General features: G+C 33.5%; 1 protein-coding gene and 1 pseudogene across 2 annotated transcripts in view; both read right to left on the bottom strand.

Annotated features, from left to right (window-relative positions):
* Positions 1–22519, bottom strand: part of PHYHIPL (phytanoyl-CoA 2-hydroxylase interacting protein like) — a 133171-nt gene that overhangs the window by 68649 nt on the left and 42003 nt on the right. The gene's annotated exons all lie outside the window — the stretch shown is intronic.
* On the bottom strand, positions 4019–16418 carry LOC306660222 (threonylcarbamoyl-AMP synthase-like; annotated as a pseudogene). The gene is made up of 2 exons: positions 16194–16418; positions 4019–6309 (listed from the first exon to the last, which is right to left on the bottom strand). The product of its transcript is annotated as a threonylcarbamoyl-AMP synthase-like (transcript).

The following is a 22519-nucleotide window of genomic DNA, read 5'->3' on the forward strand; positions in this document are numbered from 1 at the left end:
AACAGAAAAACATTAAGATTTGTATCAAGATATTTGTGAATATTAATGTTTTGCCTTTTACATAAAAATGTAGAGCTTAGAATGAGGCAACATGTAGCAAAGACCATAGGAGAGAAAGGAATCATGTGCTGTGTAAGCACAAAAAAGAGAGAAATTGATTTCTCAGCTAGGGTAAATCTATGTGAATAAAACACTTGTCCTGAGTACTGTAAGAATAATAGACTAAAGTGCCATCAGGTTGCTTCTCTGGGATCTACATTGTACTTCAAGTGCTGCTGAGTCAACCATTTTAATCTATAGAGGGATAAACAAAAGCATTCATCTTATCCCTAAAAACACTTTGTAAAAAATTTTTTCTGTAGATTTATCAGAAAAAGGTTATGTTCTTTTAAAGAAAAGGTGAGATTGAGTGTTTTCTGTGCCATGGCCATTTAACAATGATGAATAAAGACCAGGTATGTAGGCAACTTTGATTTCATGTAATGAAAGTGTATGTATAGATTATAAAATACCTACATATTCTTTTAAAGATTAGTACTAAGTCTTCTTTATTTCTCATTTGATCTAAATATGAGAATCACTCAGGTTGATCTGGCAGTGGTATTTTTTGAATATCTGGGCTTCTTACTGATTTGGGCTTCTGATTGGGGCTCTAGATGACTCTGTAATATCATAAATTTTAGTTTCAAAATAATTACAATTAGAGTTACAGATGTTCAGTAGTAGAGCAGTTGCCTAGCATGTATGAAGCCCTGTGTTTCATTCCTAGGACCTCAAAAAAATGTTACATAGTAGTTTCCTTACAACATATCCCATGACTATTATATTGAAAGTGTCTAAGACTATTTGGTCTTTTGTAGATATAAGAATAAATTTTCTGTTAATTAGAAACATGGTAATTTTCACATTTTATCCTCAATATTTCTCTTCTCATGTCTTCAAATAAAGCTTGAAAAAGAAACTGAACTTGTTTCATAGATTCTACCTAATATTGTCACAGCATGTTATTTCCCAGATATGCAAATAAGATAGTTACTCTATATCTATTTTGCTCTGCAGATAAATGTTGTGTAATAAAAACATTTTAAATAACTTTTATTGTCAAATATTGCTTAACTGGACTTTTTCATTGAGACATGCATGGACTTGTCTATATATGTAAGATTTCCAATTATCTGTGTTGTATAATTAAGCTCCATGTGTACAACATATAAAAAGTCTTTGTATCTCAGCTTAGTACATTATGAAAATATCGTTCATTTTTATGATACTTCATATATCATTACTAGGATCATTTACTCTTCCCTTTTCTTATTATATCTTATGGACTTCTGCTAGTTATATGCCAACAAGACATAACTCACACTTTTTCTTTGACCCCAGTGTGAAGTTTAACTATTAAAAAAAAAATGCAAGTAAATACTAATACACACTAATACTAATACACACTAATGATTTCCTGTAGCTGAAAAATATCTAAGCAAGGATAATTATGAGGCATACTTTGGACTATTCTATCATATGCTGATTATCAGGGATATGGAATTAAAGTTGGCATACACACTTGTTTTCATAAGACCTCTTTTTTTTTTACTGATATTTCTATATAAATTAATGTATACACAGCCTTCAAAGCTGAAATGACCCTGCCCCTAGACTTCTAATTCCCTCCTCTGTGTATATGTACTCCTTAGCATAGCTAAATATGATACACAAATCTTTGCACATTAAAGTGATATTTTAAACAACAACAACTAATATGATGAAACTTTCTGATTTAACTGATGAGTTTTAGAAAACAGATGGAACTGGCTTGGGTATCATAATAATAGTGGCAGGTAACCATTTATTTACTGAAAATTAATAGACATTTATTCTAAGTACTTTATAACTCATTTAATAGTCATAACAACTCTGTGAGTTTGATACTATTTTTATACACACTTTACAGATGAAAAAATGAACACAGTTTAAATGTTCACTCAATGTCACAGAGCTTGGATTTGAACTGAAATAGTGTGACTTCAGATAGAATATAAATATACTTTGTGATATAAGTATCACAAAAAGGAGAAAGGGGGAGATGATACATGTGTATAAACTCTGGATTCAGTATTTTCATTTCTAATAAGAGATAATGGGTACAGTTTTACAATTTCTATAGTTAAAATTTTCACAAAGAATCACTTTATACTTTGCTTACCTTCTAAGGAAAAAACCCACAGATACACAATAATTTTCAACTTTTTCCAGTATTACATAATTTCTTGAATTAGGAGCTGATGGTAACTTTTTACTTTTTTCTTTTTTTGACAGTGCCTAGTGTCAGACTAGAGATTTGATGAATGGGACAAAGGTTAGAAAGTTACATTTCTTGCATCTGCAAGTTCATCACGTACAGGGTTTTATGAAAGATATGTACTTCTTTTCAAAATAGAATTGGTTTCTATTTTATTTTTGCAATGCAACTATACTCCTCAAATTTTTTGAATGGTAAAAAGAACCCCAAAGATGTGTTTTTCTAGGTCAACCTATCTTACAGCTTTAACTGTCAATAGACAAAAATTTATAGTTACTGCAGCCTGGTTTTGCCTCTGAGATTATCTACAGCAAATTTATGGAAAACTCAGAATGAAAGAAAATTAAAATACCCTTAAACATAGCAAGGTGTAATCTTTAGACTCAAGTAATTTATTTGATGATGTTTACTTAATTACTGTTACACTGTACAAGTCAAGAAATGATGAGCTATCTATCTTTAGACCAATTAATTTTAGGCCATTTGCATATGCACAAGGTAATTAAGGAAAAGAAAACAAAATTGCAATCTGATAATTATCTCTATATTTTCTTTGATATAAAATAGAAATGTAACTTGATCACATAATCACTTGGAATTTTCTATACATAGGAGAATCATTAGATTGAAAGTTTTTAAATGCATATAATATGTATACTGGAAAACTGACTCCACAAAGTTCTGATTTATAGTGTTGGCCAGGTTTTTTGTTGTAAATACTCCCATACAATGATTTAAAACTACCAGATCTTTCCAAAAATTTAGCAATAGCTCCCATATGCAACTGAATACATGCTCATGTGCCTTAGTTACTTAGTCCCAACAATGATGAAAGTAGTAGATTGACTGCATTAATGGTCCTAGTTCTTCATACCTCATATATCCACATACACATTTGATGCCAAGTAAAATTGCAGTGTCTTCCTACTGATTTTCTAGACCCAGCCAAGTGACTTGCTTTGACCAATGGGATGTTAGCATTTGTAACAAAAATGGAAGCTTGAAAAGATCCTCCATATTTTTACTTTTTCTCTTAAACTTCTGCTATTGCTGTATGCACATACATGGAAAAGCAAAGCCAAATTGCTCATGTCATTACAATTAATGTCATCTTAAGTCAGTTGACAGTTAACTAATCCCAAGACAATGCAGCCAGGATCAGGAAATTTGTGATCGGTTGAACACAAATGCAAAAGGAAACCCAGTTAAACTCAGACAAGTCAAGCCCAAGTAAAGCAAACTACACAGATATGTGAGGTAAACACATTTTAAAAAATGTATTATTTGTTAAAGTTCTGAGGTTGTTCATTATGTAGGATTATTTTGTCACTAGATAACTGGTACAATGATACAATTCTATGGCAAGCTTTAATTAGGATTAAAAGAATTTATACAGATGGCAATGTGATTTGTGAGACGAGAAGAAGCTTTGGAGTCAGTCAAGTCTGGGTTTGAATCCAGTATCTGCTACATACTGGAAATTTATTTAGCTCCTTTGTCTAAGTTTTTTTCATTTCAGAATTGTAATTGACCTTATAGTTATATAAAGATAAATATATATATGTATATGTATACACACACACACACAATCTCCTTATATATATAAAGGTATATATATAATTTTGTATGATAATATATACAAATTTGCTGGGACTAATGACACGTTAACTAACTCAGGCTGACTCCTTACTCCCTGGCCGGTGAGCAAGATCAAGGTCTCAAAGGCGGTTTCAAAGGTTAATGACGATAAATCGGACCACCTTCAGGGATTGGTTAACAACAGTTCCGAGACCGTGATTAGCTTGTGCTTGCCATATAGTCCTATGGGACTCTTGCCTGCGTGAACCCCCCATGCCTTGCTGACCTTTAAGCTGATTGGTTCCAGTCTAGCCCTCACCCTACATAAAAGCTGTGTGATTTCCTCAATAAACGAGTTCCTGCTGTGACTGGTCTCCCTGACGCATCTGATTGTCCTCTGCCCAGAGGGCTGTGTGCGGGCTGTGTGCGGGCAGTCAGTCGGCCCTACCTATCCGGGTCTGACCTTGTTGGGGAGTGTCCCCTTCCCTTCCCGCTGGTCCAGAAGAGCAAGGGGGCTTAAGGTCCTGACCCCAAATTGTGTATATATGCATGTGTGTGTGTGTGTGTGTGTATCAGTGATTAAAAATGAAAATATGGAATTAGATTTCCTGGGATTGATTCCCAACTGCCCCATTTTAATATTTGAAATCATTTGGAATCCTCTATTTTGCACTTAGACCCTATATTAGAGTAGCTATTTATACTGGAATTTGATAAAATAAAGCACCTTCACACATAGGAATCCATTAAATATAATTATTATGTAACATAGCTGTTCATTTACTAAGGAAAAACAGACTTGATATTCTGGTAAAGTTGGTTCCACTAATTATTTTTTAATGCTATCAGAAATTACCTGGGAGAAGAGCTAAGTGGTCAGCAAGGTAAAGGCAGTATTTGTAGAGGACCATATAATCTCCACAAAATGGGCCCATCAAGTCATTCTGACAACTTCCAAGAAGAACCTTAATTTCAACTCAAAAGTCATTGGTATAAATTTGGGTAGTCTGTTTAAATTGCAAGCAGGAATATGATATTTTTGCCTTCCTTTTTTTTTTTAATAGAATTTTTAATAGTAAAGAAAAACAAAGTTCAAATGCCCAACAATAGTTATGTTTAACATTTGGTATACATATGAATAAATATAAAAGGCTGCTGAGTAAACACTGGAGTTAAATAAAGGCATATACATAAAATTAACTATAATTTATTTTATGAATAAATAAGAAAAAGTCACTGGCTAAAAAGGATTTGTTTCTAATATTATTTAATTTGGGGTCCCCCACTCCCCAGCAAATTTCCCATTAGGCCAAAATGACAACTCTCCCTGCCAGGCATCACAACAAACCATATCACTGGCCCCACAGATTTGGAGGAACATGTTTGGTCTGTGGGTCTACAATCTTTATTCTAACTTGGTTCCAACTTGAGGAGCAAACCCTTGCTTTTGGTCACCTGACTTTTTCTGGTACTGGTGATTAAATCCAGGGGTTCTTAACCACTGAGCCACACCCCTAGTCCTTTTCAAATTTTGAGGCAGGGTCTCACACTAAGTTACTGAGGCTGGTCTCAAACTTGTGATTCTCCTGCATCAGTCTGCTGGATCACTGGGATTACAGGCTTGAGCCACTGTGACCAGCTTGCTTTTCAATTTAAAAGAGAGAGGGAGGGAGAGAAGAAACTTATCAGAATTAAGGCCACCCTAGGAATGTTCTTAACCTCTTTATTCAGCTTTTGGCTGATGTATGCAACCACAGAATAAATATAACCTTTCCACAAAATGGCAGGCTAAATCAGCAGGTTCTGGAAAGATGTGTTGCCTAAAGGGTAGGGCTAGTGATGTGGCTCCAGTGGTCTCTGCAAATGAGGCCTTGCCAACAACCAGTGGGTAGACACATAGTATCCAGCACCGTCCTTGGGTCCTTCTCCTGATTTTCATGGGCAGGACCTGTGCAAGGGGAGTAACCCATACTTCTGTTGGAGAATGGCTGTAGTGCTTTCCAGGGCACAGCCTGGACGAATTATGCCAAACTTTCCAGACACAGATAAGTCAACCACAGTAGAACCGAGGCAACACTCAGGGCTCTGACCTCCCCAATTGGTCCCCCATCAATGACTAGGGACAAATGAGGTCAGAGATCTTGGAACTCCTCAACATTCAGAGAACTGGCTTGGAAGCTGAGGTTGGCACTGGTGAGAGCAAGAGGTTCCCCAAACATCTGGGTCAAGTCCTGCATGAAGGCATGGTCAGGAATCCGGATACCTGTAGACTTCGGCCACACACACAAGCATGTGGCCAGCGACTTGGTCTCGCTGCGGCCCTTGAGGCGGTACACTGCGTCCACTGCCCTTGATCAGCTCACTAAACAGGCCAGGCCGTACAACGTGTCAGTAGGGACAGCCACCACGGCACGGGCCCGCAGCACCACGGTTCAGCCAGCATGCTTGGGGCTTGGGGCTTGCATGGCCCGGTTCCCTGGAAGCCGAAACAGCCGGGCCCCCGTCGGCCCCTCGCCCAACCCTATGCTGGCAGCCACTGCGGCCCTCAGCCCCGTCTATTTTTGCCTTCCTATCCAGCATACTCAGGCAAGTCAGCTATTCTGTTAGTGGGAGAAATGAAGGAATTGAAGAACAGTCATCAAAATCCTGGCTTGTACTTCAAGATAAAGGCTTATTAAATTAAGATGAAAAAAGTAGTCAGAAAGCAAGTCAAAAAGAAAAAATGTTCAAGTAAATAAAAAGCAATCATAACCAATGCCAAGAGGTTAACATGTAATAAAACCTGCCCCAGGGTACAGAAAGAGGAGTAGAAATTCAACAATTAATTGCAAATCTGTGCATTCTCTAGATGACTCAACATTCCTTATTTCACAGGTCTATGAGTGAGGGGAGATCATGGACAGTAATTGGTGTTTATAGTCAAGATATCCCTTCTTGGAGTATATGTCCTACATGTAATAAGTGACTTAATATCAGGCCTAAGTAATTTAGTAGACTTTTATATTTTGAATTATGGCCTACAAAGCTATCTAAACTTTTTTTTTTTTTTTTTTTTTTTTTTTTTTTTTGGTAGTGGAATACTCCAGTCAGCTCAATTTGGCTCACAAAAACCAAATGTTAAGTTTTCAGGAATTCTGCAAGCCAGTTGCTATTAATACATATTAATACAAACATTACTAAAAATTAAATTATATACTATACAAATAAACTAGATTGTAAGTGCTTAATGCATCATTTTCTAATTATTTCACTATTATATATGTTCTTGAGGTTATTTACGTCTATTTTATCTATATGGAAAAAATACTATATAATAGTGTGTTCAGTGATGTCAGGTTGGTAACTTGAAATTGGCCATAATGGGAAATCCATTAGCTAATGCTACAACTCAGAAAGCCCCCTGACCTGTAACTAGTTGTTAAGCCTTATCACTTTATCACTGGAAAACTTATAAACTCTATCCTACTGCAAATCCTATACCTTAGCATTCCCACTTGAACTTCCATTTGTAGGACTTCAGATATATATATATATATTTAAAACATGATTTCCCAGTAGTTGGTGTTATTAGTGATTCACCCTGCCTACTATTGTTTCTTAGGGAATTCAAATCATTAAATTGCCCAGTTTATTTTCTATTAAATTCAGAGAGATACTTTTTCTTCTTTGGAAAAACTAATCATCAAGCTGTCATTTTTTACTTTTGCAGTCTCTATTCTTAGAAATTTTACTTTTTATTAGCTCTTTATAAAAACTTTTTGATCACTATTTATTTCTTCTAAATTGTTTTCTGCTCCATCCACATTTCAACCTATCTGTGTGAAAGAGGTCCCTTTGAGAAAGGAATATTGGGAGTAAAAAGTCTCTTTGGAAATCAAGATGAGGTTTAACCAGAGTATGAGAAGGAAAAATACTAATAATAAGGGTGGCAAGATATCCCAGTGGGTGCAGGCACAGGCTCTGAAGTAAGACTGTTGGGTTGTAAATTCTTGCTCTGCTAATTACTACTGTATAACTTTGAATGTTACTTTACCTCTTGGTGCATTAGTTTCCATCTCTATCATATGGGTATAATAATTTTATCCATTTCATATGGTTATTGTACAATAAAGGAGTTAATGGATATAATAAAGCATTACCTGCCTCATGGTAGGTATTATGTTAGCATTTTAGTTATTTACTTTGTATGTGAAAAAATAGGGATTTTGTCCCCAAAATAGCAGGTGGATCTTCAATTTGTTACACATTTCCAGTCAAGACTTTGTTAAGAATATTTAAAGTAGCTTATACATAGAATATTTATTCTATTGAAAAACTTCAAATTTGGGGTCAAGTGTTCCTCACTTTTTAATTATTGCATGAGCTGTTGCAGTTGTAACAAATAGACATAACAAGCAAATTTATTCAGTCTATCTGAATGTACTGTATAACAGATCAATAGTGCAATGACATACTTGGATCATTAAAAGAGCTAACTAAATGACATCCTGTGCCAGCAGGTGGCCATTTAGCCATGTGTAGACAGAGCCCTTGGGATGATCTACTTGGGATTAAAACCCAAAAGGGGATATTTGACTTGTCCTAAAGTGTATAGTACTGATATTTTAAAATATGATTAAAGAACTGTGAATCTTTATTTAATAATTATTGTAGAATTAAATATATATGATCCCAATAGAGATGACCCTATTTTTAAACATTTCTCTATTATCTAGTGACTCAGAAGTAATTATGGGTAAGAATAATTTGATTTGAAGTTTTATATGTGACCAAAGTTTAAAAACATGAAAAACTATATACAGTAAAGGATAATTTGGTGTTTTATGAAGAACTAAAGACAATGACCATGTACTATTTACTTTTGTTCTAGGCTATTAATAAAATAATAGGCTTCAATTATAATGTTTTTATTCCTTTCTTCCTTAAAGGTTATAATTATTCACATGTCTTGGATACACACACAGACACACACTTCTTCCTTGCTGGTGTTTCCCTAACTGTAAAATTATAGGTATTTTCTCACTAAATTCATGAATCTCATATGTTATTCTTCCAATCACATTATTACCATCTGAACAAATTCAGGAATAAAAATACTAGGCTAATTATTACCATAACTGGTTTATAATTATAATTAAAGATTTTTATCTTGCCATGAAATCTCAGTTTATCATGTTAAAGAGCAAAATACTTTTGATAATGAAATCTATAGATAAGAAAAAAAATCACAACCAGTTTGGGTTGGATCTATAAATTCAGCTAACACAACACATGTGGATGACATAGTGCACTTATATGGAATCTTTTCTCTTGTACCAGGCATTTAGCAGATAGAATTTTAAAAAAGTATTCAGTTTTTTCACCATTTCATTCTTGTTTGTTACTTATCCAAATCAAGTAGTCACTAGTGTAAGGGGAAAATTATATATGGATAAGATGTGACATAAGCTCCCCAAAACCAGAGGTACCTGCTAAGTTCAATGTTAGAATTTTGTTTCTCTTTGAGAATTGAATGTATTTCTTGTAAGTCAAAACTAAATATTTGTTTCCAGAACTCAGTCTGGTGTGTGTGCATGTGCGTGTGCATTCTAATGGTATATTAGGTATTTTATGGTAGCTCCAGGGTCTTTTCATTATTTTGTGAAAGGTTGAGTAAATGCATATGATATCAGAGACTGATTTATTTCTACAAACACATACCCTAGGAACAGGCAAAATCCTGCCCTTCCTCCCCCACTTTTCTTCATCCTTGTCTTACTTTTTTGCATCTTGTTTTCTGTCTACAAACTCTGTCCTGTCATCATCACAGAGAATATATGTACCTGGCTGGTTCAGGCAATCTGTATATAGGTTTGTGATATGTGTGCCTGTCTGCCATATCAGGCTAGATTTTTCTGAAGATGTATTGCCTGTACACAAGTGGGCTTTTGATGCCTCAGTCTATGTCTCACTGACATTGAATGATGAACTCAATGCCCTAGTTATCATCATCTTATATAGATGCAATAACTACCAAATTATTGCATGAATAAAGACAACCCCACAAAATATAAAATATAAAGAAAGAACTTAAGTCTACATTGAAGAGATTGCTGCTTCTGCTTTTCCCCAGTCCCTCCCTCTCCCTCTCTCTCTCTCTCTCTCTCTCTCTCTCTCTCTCCCTCTCCCTCCCTCCCTCTCTCTCTCTCTCTCTCTCTCTCTCTCTCTCTCTCTTGTCTGTTCATGAAACTTGGGATCAAACCCAAAGCTTTGGGAGTGCAAGGCAAATTGCCTTCCTGCTGAGCTACATACCAGCCCAACATTTCCCCATTCTCAAACAAGGAAAATATCCACCACTCTATTATGAATAAAAATAGCAATTAAAATATCTGTTACATTTACACAGGGAAATTTATGGAAAGTCATGAATTTTATGCACTAAAATATTGACTAAAAAGAACTCTCCCATTTGGAGATATGATTTTAAACAGTGATTCAGAAGTAATTAGTACAGAAAGGACAGTTTTGTTCACAAAGTCAGACAATTTGAAATCTTTATATGGGGGAAGAGAGGAAGTCCAATCCATACCTCATACCTCACACCATATATAAAAGTTAAATGAAAATAAATAAAATTTTAAATGTAAAATCTAAAACTATAAACTTCTAGAAGAAAATGGGGAAAATCTTTGTGGGTTTCATGTTAATCAAGAATTTTGACAATATGACCCCCAAAACATAATCCATAAAATTTGAACTTCACCAAATTAAAAACTTCTCTTCAAAATAATTAGAACAAATTTTAAAAATTAAAAATGCATCTACCTGTTAAAGGACTTACATCCAAAATATAGAAATAACTCTAAAAGTACAATGTTGAGAAAGCAAAAACTATAATAAAGACATACGAATGATAAAAAGTTAAAAATATGCTCAACATGACTAGTTATTAGGTAAATGCAAACATAAAACACAATGTGTTAAATCTACACATTATAAATGTCTAAAGTTGAAAAGATTAATTGTACCAAGTATTGACAAGTATATGGATGTACTGGAACTCTGGTACACCGCTGATAGGATTTTAAAATGTTATGACCACTCTGAGTAATAGTTAAGCAGTTTTTTGAAAACATCCTGGAGATACCATAAGATACCTGACATACCACTCAAAATACACACATGCACAGAAATATGGTCCATGAATTATATGATCCAGTCACTCCTCCTATTTACCCTGAGGGAAAAAAACAGTATATGACTATGTAAAGTTTTTACTATATAAAAACACTTTAACAAATATTCACAGAAGCATTTTTATAATAGTTTAAACTAAAAAAAAGTCAAATATTCAACAGGTGCATGGATAAAGTAACTGATGTACTTGTACAAAGGACCCAGCAATATAAGAAATGAAGTATTGATATACACAACAACATGGGTCAATCGCATAATAATAATGCTAAGTGAAAGAAAATAGACACAAAAGGCGCGTTAAGGATTTGATTTATATAAAACATTTATTTTACAAACAAATCTATAGTAGCAATGGCATATTAGTGATTGCTTGGGGAAGAGTTGGCACTGGAAAAGTATGGAGAACAGAAAGAAAGGATTGATTACAAAGGACCAAAAGGAAGTGATGGATATGATCATTATTTTGATTGAATCAGTGGCTTCATGGGGTATATATACTTAAGTTAAAATATATCAAATTCTGTACCCAAAATATGCACATTTATTGTATGTTATACTTTGAAACTAAAATTTATGCATTTTTCATCTTCCCAAGTGTTTTATTTAACATAAGGAATTTTATTTTTAGGAGATAAACATTGATTAATTCAATGGATGCTAATTATAGGACATCTTAGGTTTTTAGACCTATATAATTTGGAAAACAATAGTGATGGATAAATACTTGTTTATTGCTATAGAATGATTTTGTTTCAGAAAAAAATGTTATTTTCAATTAGCAAAGAGAAATGCTGACTAGGGAGCAATTTAGTACAACAAAATGATTTTTTTCATAATTATGAAAGATGTTCTGGCTTATTTTCAGGTCCACAATACACATTGTTAAATGGAATAAATTAATATATTATCTAAAAGTATGCTAAGCTTAAATTTGCATTCTAATTCTTAACAAATTTTATGAGCAAATATAGGCCTTTGAATACCTAGGAAGATTTATGAATAAACTTAACTTGGCAAACACAATTTAAAACAAATGGGGCTGGGTTATGACCAACTGACTTAGATTCAATGATTGAGCATAGAGACTTATCACAATGATATTAGGAATTCAATCTAGAAAAATAAGGTTATTTTATACAAGAAGAAGTTTAGGTCCCAAAGGAGAATGCTAAAATGGGTATATTTATTTTTTATTAATTTTTTAATTTATTCTAGTTAGTTGTACATGACAATAGGATGCATTTATACATTTTGGTAAATCATAAATAAGTGAAGTATAATTTCTAATTTTTCTGATTGTACATATTGTAGGATCACATCAGTCATATAGTTATATATGTGCATGAGGTAACAATGTCCCTTTGACGCTACTATCCTTCCTACCCTCATAACACTTCCCCTCCCTTCTCTCCTTTCTACCTAAAGTATCTCTGTTCTTCCCTAGCACTTCAGACACATACATTGGAAAAATAATAGCCTATTCAACAAATGGTGCTGGGAAAACTGGAAATCCATATGTAACAAAATGAAATTAAACCTCTATCTCTCACCCTGCACAAAAATCAACTCGTAGTGAATTAAAACTCACTACTTTTAAAGCTCAAGCAAGTTGGCCCCTGTGCAGTTTTCTCATTTGTTAGAAGTAAAGGAAGTAAAATCCTAGGTCAACATGGTGAAGATCTGAGTCTACATTTTCTTCTAGTAGGCACAAGTTCTCAGTCTCGTGCCTAAGTCTTTGATCCTCTTTGAGTTGTTTTTGGTGCTTTTGTCTACTATGAGATAATCGTATTTATGTGGGTTTGTCTCTGTGTCTTCTATTCTGCACTGTTGGTCTATGTGTCTGTTTTGGTGCCAATACCATGCTGTTTTTGATACTATGGCTCTGTAGTAAGTTTGAGATCTGGTATTGTTTTAACTCCTGCTTCATTCTTCTTACTAAAGATTGCTTTGGCTATTGTCTCTTATTTTTCCAAATGAATTCCATGATTGCTTTTCCTAATTCCATGAAGAATATCATTAGAATTTTAATAAGTATTGCATTAAATCTGTATAAAACTTTTGGTAGTATGGATATTTTGACAAAATTAATTCTGCCCATCCAGGAACATGAGAGGTCTTCCCATCTTCTAAGGTCTTCTTCAATTTCTTTCTTCTTTAGTGTTCTCCAGTTTTCATTGCAGAGGTCTTTCACTTCTTTTGCTAGATTTATTCTCAAGTATTTTTATGTTTTTAAGACTTGTGAGATAGTTTTCCTAATTTCTCTTTCAGTAGATTCATCACAGATGTATAGGATAGCATTTGATTTATGTGTGTTGACTTTATATTCTGCTATTTTACTGAATTCATTTATGAGTTCTAGAAGTTTTCTGGTGGAATTTTTTGAGTCTTCTAAATATAAAATCATTTTGTGGGCAAATGGTGATAGTTTGAGTTCTTCTTTTTTTATTCACATCCCTTTAATTTCATTCTCCTGTATAACTGTTCTTGCTAGAATTTCAAGGACAATGTTAAATAGAAGTGAATGAAGGCATCCCTGTCTTGTTCCAATTTTTAGAGGAATGTTTTCAATTTTTATCCATTTAGGATGATGTTCACCTTGGAATTAGCATATATACCTTTTATAATGTTGGGGCATTCCTACTATCACTAGTCTTTCTAGTGTCTCGAACATGAAAGGTTGTTGCATTTTGTCAAATGCTTTTTCTGCAACTCTTGAGATAATCATGGAATTCTTGTCTTTAAGTCTATTGATATGATGAATTACATTTATTGATTTCCATATGTTGAATCAACCTTGCATCCCTGGGATGAAGCCCACTTGAATGTGGTGCACTATCTTTTTAACATGTTTTTGTATGTGATTTGCCAGAATTTTATTGAGAACTTTTATATCTGTAATCATCAGGAATATTGGACCAAAGTTTTCTTTCCTTGATGTGTCTGTCTGGTTTTGGTATCAAAATCAGATATAAGCCTCATAGAATGAGTTTCAAAAGGTTCCTTCCTTTTGTGTTTCATGGAATAATTTGAGGAGTATTAGCGTTAATTCGTCTTTAAAGGTCATGTAGAAGTTGGTGGAGAATCCATCTGATCTTGGATTTTTCTTGATTTGTAGACTTTTGATGGCATCTTCTATTTCATTACTTGAAATTGAACTGTTTAAATTGTGTATGTCCTCCTGAATCAGTTTGGGTAGGTCATCTGTCTCTAGATCTTTGTTGAAGTCTTCAAGATTTTCTCTTTTATTGAAGTATAAATTTTCCAAATAATTTCTGATAATATGTATGTCAGTAGTGTCTGTTGTGATATTTCCTTTTTCATCAAGTATTTTAGTAATTTGAGTTTTTTCTTTTTCTTCGTTAGCATGGCTAGGGGTTTATTAATTTTATTTATTTTTACAAAGAACCAACTTTTTATTTGTCAATTTTTTGAATTGTTTCTTTTATTTCAATTTCAGTGACTTCAGATCTGATTTTAATTATGTCCTGTCTTCTGTTTTTGGTATTGATTTGTTGTTCTTTTTCTAGGACTTTGAGATGTAACATTAGGTCATTTATTTGTTGACTTTTTATTTTTTTAATGTATGAGCTCAATGCAATGAACTTTCCTCTTAGTCTGCCTTCATAGTGTCCCAAATATTTTGCTGTATTCTCATTTACCTGTAGGTATTTTTTATTTCCTCCTTGATTTCTTCTGTTATCCATTCATCATTCAATATCATATTATTTAGTCTTCAGATGTTAGAAAAACTTCTATTTTATTTTATCATTGATTTTTAATTTCATTCCATTATGATCTAATAGAATGCAGAATATTATCTGCATTTTTTTATCTTTACTAAGAGTTGCTTTGTGGCATATGATATGCTGTATTTTAGAGAAGCATCTGTGTGCTGCTGAGAAGGTGCATTCACTTGTTGATGGATGAAATATTCCATATATGTCTGTTAAGTCTAAATTATTGATTGTATTATTTAGTTCTATAGTTTCTTTGTTTAGTTTTTGTTTGAAGGATCTGTCCAGGAGTGAGGGAGGTGTGTTAGAAGTCATCCAATATGATTGTGTTGTAGTTTATTTGATTCTTGAAATTGAGAAGGATTTGTTTGATGTACATAAATGCTCCATTGTTTAGGGCACAAATATTTACAGTTGTTATAACTTGCTGATGTGTAATTGTAATTCCCTTAAGCAATATGAAATGTCCTTCTTTGTCCCTTCTGATTAAATTTGGGTTGAAGTCCACTTTATCTGATATGAGGATGGAAATCCCTGCTTGTTTATGTGATCCATATGAGTGTTAATTTTTTCCCATCCATTCACCTTCAGTTTGTGGATGTCTTTGTCTATGATTTGAGTCTCTTGGAGACAGCATATTTTTGGGTCTTGTTTTTCAATCCAATCTGCCAGTCTGTGTCTTTTGATTGATGAGTTTAATGCCATTAACCTTCAAAGTTATTATTGAGATGTGATATATGTTCCCATTCATTTTGGTTTATTTCTGGTTTTTAATTTGAATTAGTTTCTCCTTTGATTGACTATTCCTTTAGGGTAGTTCCACCCTTTGCTGATTTTCACTTTTTTTTTTTTTTCATATTATCTTCATGGACTATTTTGTTGAGAATGTTCTGTAGTGCAGGCTTTCTAGTTGTGAATTCTTTTAACTTTTATTTACCATGGAAGGTTTTAATTTCACCTTCAAATCTGAAGATTAATTTTGCTGGATATGAAATTCTTGGTTGGTATCTGTTGTCTTTCAGAGCTTGAAATATATTATTTCAGGACCCCCAAGCTTTGAGAGTCTGGGTTGAGAAATCAGCTGAGATTTGAATTGCTTCCCTATACATAATCTGATATTTTTCTCTCAGTCTTTAAAATTCTATCCTTATACAGTATGTTAGTCATTCTCATTATAATTTTCCTTGATGTGGTCTGCTATAATTTTGTACATTTGGGGTCCTATAAGCCTCTTGTATTTGATTTTCCTTTTCATTATTAGGTTTTGGAAATTTTCTGATAGTTCATTGAAAAGATTGTGTATTCCGTTGGTTTGTATCTTTGCTCCTTCATCTATTCCAAGAAATCTTAAATTTGGTCTTTTCATGTTATCCCATTATTCTTGGATGTTCTATTCAGTTTCTTACCAGCTTCTCTGCATATTCAACTTTATTTTCAAGATTATATATTTTGTTTGCATTGCTTGAGGTCTGTTTTCCAAGTGGTCTAGTCTGTTGGTGATGCTTTCCATTGGCATTCAAAAGTTTATCAGCTTCCTTTGTCTGCTGATAGATGTCTGTGATTTGATGTAACTCCAGTCCAGTGGGTGCCAGATCAAGTGGCTGAGTGAGTTGATAGCACGAAGCTCTCATACCTTCTTCCAACCTTCAGACTTGATGTAAGCAGCCCCATTCATCCCCACGCACTTGTGGAGTTAGGGATAGCTGGCTCTCTCTAGCCTCTCTAACCTTTGCTCCTCCTGGACAAAGTGCCCCCAGTCTCTGACTTTTCAAGGGCATTCCATGCCCAGACTGGCCAACACAGACCCAGCCACCATCTGGCAGTTCTGGGCTTCAGAAACCCCAGGCTCACCACGTTGCTTTCTCAAGATCTCAATGCTGTTCCAACTTGCAGAGAGACCACCAGGGATTTGCTCACACAAAGGAGTGACCATGCAAAGAAGCAGCAAGATGGTGGTCACTAGCTCATTCAGCAGGAAGATCTCAGGTGAAGCCAAATCCACAGGCACCCCAACACTGGACCTCCAGGCCCTGACCAGTGTCCCTGGACAGAGCCAGCTGAGCACCACAATGGTAATGGTGGCAAAACCCTGGCAGCAGACCTCTGGGCAGCAGTAGTGGCATCCCAAGAATAGACCTTCAGTCAGCAGCACAGGTGGCAGCAGCGGCAGTGGCTGAGTCATTATTTGTTTTTAGAGGAACAAAAATCATATAAACTTAAGATTGTGTTAATGCTTGAACAACCATATGAATATTCTAAAAATCATTTTGTTTTCCACTTTATTTTGTGGCAGTGGAAAATGATATTGTATACTTTAATGGGTAAATTGTAAGTTATGTGACAGCAAATCTTTTTAAAAGATAATCATATGAAGAAAGTGTACATAATTAACCTAGATCAAAATACCAAAGAAATTTCTTTAAAAAATAAAGCCAAAATGAAACAAACGAGACTAACTATACTTGGTGGTTTAGTCACAAAGAGAAGACATCTTTTAAGTAACTTGAAAACTCAGTAATTTGAGTATATGTTTCTAGGAGATACGTCTTGTAAGACAAAGAAAAAAAAAGAAAATGTAAAAACACATAGTAATTATATTGGTGTTTTTATTTTATAATTAATATATGTATTATTAAGTTCTCATATAATTCATTAACTTGTTCACTTTCCCATGAATAATTATGTTAATATCTTTAGGAATTCTAGTTTCCAAGTAAGTGAAAAGAAATACAAATATTGATATCAAATGAGTTAAGGAAATACTTTAATCTTAAATTTTATTTATTTTGTAGAATATAAATATTTCATTCTAATATAAATTAATGATGTATTTTGATTTTTAAAAAATAAATAATTAGGTCCTAATTTTATCTGCTAACAGATTTGCTGTTTTGGTGTGAGTGAATGAGATAGTCCTAACTGGGTTAAACTCATGTCCTATACAACAGCCCATAGTTGAGAGGAAGAAAGACATGGCTATAAAATTGCCTTCTCTTTCTGAAATGCTGGTACATCAGCATTATTATTATTTTCTTCATTCTTTTAATTTTTCAAAGAGAAAAAGACATGGGTATTAAATAATGTAAAATGTGGAGAAACTACAAAGGGCAAAAATAAATAATTTCACAGACTTCAGGAATCATAACCGTGTATACTTCATCTTTTGTATTCTTACCCTTATAATACTAATGAAGTTTTACCCCAGTTTTCATCTGTGGTGGTGATAATCTTCATCATCATCCTCATTGTCATCATCATCATCATCTCCATCACCCTTACAGGAAAAAACTGAGTTAGAGGTAATGAACATGAAGGAAGACAATCAGGATACAGAAAAAGGGATACAGCAAAGGAGGAAGAAAAGTGGAGAAAGAAATGGAGTAAGAAGAAATTTTAGTGAACATTGAAAGAAGTAAAGGGGATAAGGACCATAAAAATAAGATAATGATATTTGCAAAACAATTTGCTATTTATGAAGAACTTAATATATATTTATCCGAATCTAGTGTTTATGTCACTTTTTTTTTACATGAAACAGGACTCACTTTATTTTTAATTTTCATTTATTGTGTAATTTTGTTTTGAAATATGTATACATTGTGTAATGGCTAAATTGATCTAATTTATACCAAGTTTTAATGAAGTTTTATACATGAATGAGGAGAGATGGATGGGGCTAGAAGAATACAACTTCATCATTAATATTTTCTATTAAAGGTATTTGCTAATGGGCTAGGTTTGTAGGTCAGTGTTAGAGCACCTGCCTTGAATGTGTCAGGCACTGGGTTCAATTCTCAGCACCACATATAAATAAATGAATAAAATAAAGGTTCATCAACAACTAAAAAAAGAAATTAAAAAAAAGGTATTTCCTAAATGTCCACTTTGTGCCAATCACTATGCTAAGTGCTCAAAATATTATAAGCAAACAAACATATTTGCCTTTATAATTTACAGTCTAGTGGAGGAAAAAATGTTACTCTAAGTTACAGAACCAAATGTAAAACTGTAACAAATTCAGAGAACATGGTACTATGAAAACAGAATAAAAGAACTTGATGTAATTATATTATTATGATAGGTTTTTAACAAAGATTAGAAAGTTACCTTACTTAAATCTGTTTTATGGATACATTTCACCCAAATATGACTGCATACTAAGGAAAGAAGTATTTTCCAACTATGCTTGCATTTTAAAAATAAGTTTTCTAAGTAAAAAATAAAAATGTTGCTTATTTATATATATAACTGTCTTCCCTTACAGTGCCACCATTTATTGAACCAGGCTTCTATACTTTGTAGTTTTTAATTAAGAACTAGCTAATGGTCACTTAGGGGCAAGCAGAGAAAAGAACATTCCATACATGAGAATCTAACCACTACCTATGTGCCCAGCTTTCAAAGTACCACTCACCAACTGTCAGTCAGGAGATGATTAAAGTCTATGCCTCTAGTCCCTAGAGTTACCCTTTTCTTAGACTTCTCAGAGTAAATGTTAGCTTTCTGCACCACCAGATAGAAGAGATGAAGTTCAAACAAGATTTGTATCCACAAACTTTTGTTCTACAAGAAAAAGCGTACAATTTAGCCACTGAACATCTAATAGTACTACTCTAAGACAAAATCCCTGAATGAACCATTTTTTCAAATTACCCCAATAGTTTCAGATTATTAATTCATTAATTCTTCTAAGAGACCATGGCCAAGGTTGGTAAGAATAACAGGAAACTACAATACAAATAGTTGAAGTGAGTATTCTGGGTTCCCCAAGTTGAACAGGAACAGAAGTTGTAAAGCTTCTTTTTCTCAGGATAGACAGGGCTTCTAAATGAAATGACCAGGGTTTATCTTTCCTAGAAATGTGAACTTTTACCCTAAGTGCTAACTAATATATTTGTTTGTTTCTCTACCTTCCCTATTTTATTTGGGAATCTTCACTCATAAGGTTTCCTTTGTAAGATTTTATTATTATCCAAAATTTGTAGTTTGGACATCTAATAATAATTGTTGTCCTTTTATCTTTATAAATATTTTCCATATAATAATATTTGCACATAAGTTTCAACACTCTTTTCAGAAGGCCATCCCTCAATAAATTTTCATATTCTTTGATTTGCCTTCAGTAAATTCTTAGATATCTTACTGTTACTGATTTCTTATTTAATTCCATTGTGGTCACAAAACATACTTTGTGTAGTTTATTTCCTTTCTTGGTGACCATAACATGTACGTTTGAAAATAATATGTATTTTGTAGTTGGGGATATCATTTTGGTCCAGGTGGTTAATAGTGTTGTTCAGATCATTTATCCCTTTACTGAATTTTGTCTAGATATTCTATCAAATTATGAGGGAAATGTGTTGATATCCGTATGATAATGAAATTGTATGCTTCTCTTTAATTCTGTCAAATTTTGCTTCATGTATTTTAAAAATCTGTTATTAAGTATACATATGACTTTTTCTTTCTTCTGAATGGAACATTTATCATTAAGAAATATTCTCTTTTGTCTCTGGTTGTATTTTGTCTTGAAGTCTTATTTTATCTGATATTAATATTGGGTCTGCTCCCTTCACTTTCTTATGTTTACTGTTTACATAATATAATTTCCAATCCATTTACTTTCATTCTCTCCACAGCTGTATGTTTAAAGTGCATTCTTATAGAAATCAATAATTGATCCTTTTTGTTATTTCTTTATGATAACATCTAATTTATATTTAGAGTATTTAGCATATTAAAATTTATTATAACTGTTGATTTGGTTAGATTTAGATCTAATGTGTTGATTTTCATTTGCCTTTTCCATTTTGTTTCCCTTAGTTCCTTCTTTCTAACTTCTTTGGATTACTAAATTTTTTAAGGATTCCATTTTAATATATTTATTGACACTTTACCTCTAAATGTAAACAGTAAACTTTTTACAGTCTGCTTAGGGTTAATACTACTTAATATAAAACACAGAAAGCTTGTACCTATATAGGCCAATTTACTGCAACTCTCCAGACTTTAAATTACAGTTGTCATGGTAGTTACATTTACATATTTAAATCCCTCAGCACAATGGTAGACTCTTTTAGTGTAGAGGGAGCAGGGTTGTTCTGGGGACCAAACCCAGGCATGTGCTTTACCACTGAGCTTTATCTGCAGCTATTGTATGATTTTTAAAATTCATATGTGTTTCATTAAATAGATGTTATCTTTCATATTTACAATTTTATATTCTCTTCATTACTTTCTCAAGTTCTGAGCTTTAGTCTGATATTTCTCATCACCCTGAGAACTTCCTTGAACATTTCTTGCAGTCTATGTACATCTGCTGATGATAAATTCTCTAGTCTAAAAAGTTCCTTATTTTACCTTCATTTTTGAAGAATACATTTGAATTGATATAGAATTCTGGGTTGATAGATTTTTCCTTTCAACCCTTTGACAATTTTGGGCCCATGTCTTCTGGCCTCCTCTGTTTCTGAAGAGAAGTGAGAAGTCATTTAAACCATTATTTCCTATATTTATAGGTCATTTTCCTCTGACTGCCTTCATCATTTTCTAGATTACTCTTTTATGGAATAATGTTTCTTCCCTCCCTCCAACACACAAGTAGATTCCAGTGGCTGTGTTCTTCCTGCATCTTAATTTCTGGTTCTTCAAAGCAGAAATTGTAGGTTTTCTTTCTTTCTTTCTTTTTTTTTTTTTTTTTTTTTGAGTTTTTTAAAAAATTTTATTTGTCCTATTTAGTTATACATGACAGTGGAATGTATGTTGACACACCATACATAAAGGGAGTATAATTTCTCATTCTTCTGATTGTACATGTTGTAGAATCACACAGGTTGGGTAATCATATATGTACATAGGGTAGTAATGTCCGATTCATTCTGCTATCCTTCCTGCCACCATATCCACTTTCTTCACTCCCCTGTGCATAATCCACAGTTCCTTCATTCTTTCCTACCAAGCCCCTACTATGGATCAGCATCTCCTTATCAGAGAAAACTTTCAGCCTTTGTTTTTTTTTTGTTGTTGTTGTTGTTGTTGTTGTTGTTTTGTTTGGCTTATTTCACTTAGCATGATATTGTCTAGTTTCATCCATTTATCTGCAAATGTCATAATCTCATTCTTCTTTAAGGCTGAGAAATATTCCATTGTGTATATATACCACATTTTCTTTATCCATTCATCTGTTGAAGAACATCTAGGTTGGTTCCCTAGTTTAGCTACTGTAACTTGATCTGTTATAAACACTGATGTGTCTGTGTCTCTGTAATATGCTGATTTTAAGTAACAGGTACAAACCGAGGAGTGTAATAGCTGGGTCAAATGGTGGTTCCATTCCAAGTTTTCTTAGGAATCTCCATACTGCTTTCCATAGTGACTGCACAAATCTGCAGTCTTACCAGCAATATGTGAGTGTATCTTTTGCCCCACATCCTCACCAACATTTATTGTTACTTGTATACGTGATAATTGCCATTCTGACTGAAGTGAGATGAAAGAATAGTTTTGATCTGAATTTCTCTAATTGCTAGGAATGTTGAACATTTTCTCATATATTTATTGATCAATTGTATTTCTTCATCTGTGAAGTGTCTGTTCAGTTCTTAAGCCCATTTATTGACTGGGTTTTTTTTTTTTTTTTTTTTTTTTTTTTTTTTTTTTCCTGTTGTAATTGCAGGTACTTCATAGTGTCTGCTATGGTTTTACCTCAAGCGAAAAGTCTTTTTTCACCTTG

Source organism: Sciurus vulgaris, assembly GCF_902686455.1.
Source record: "Sciurus vulgaris genome assembly, chromosome: 4".
Lineage (NCBI taxonomy): Eukaryota > Metazoa > Chordata > Mammalia > Rodentia > Sciuridae > Sciurus > Sciurus vulgaris.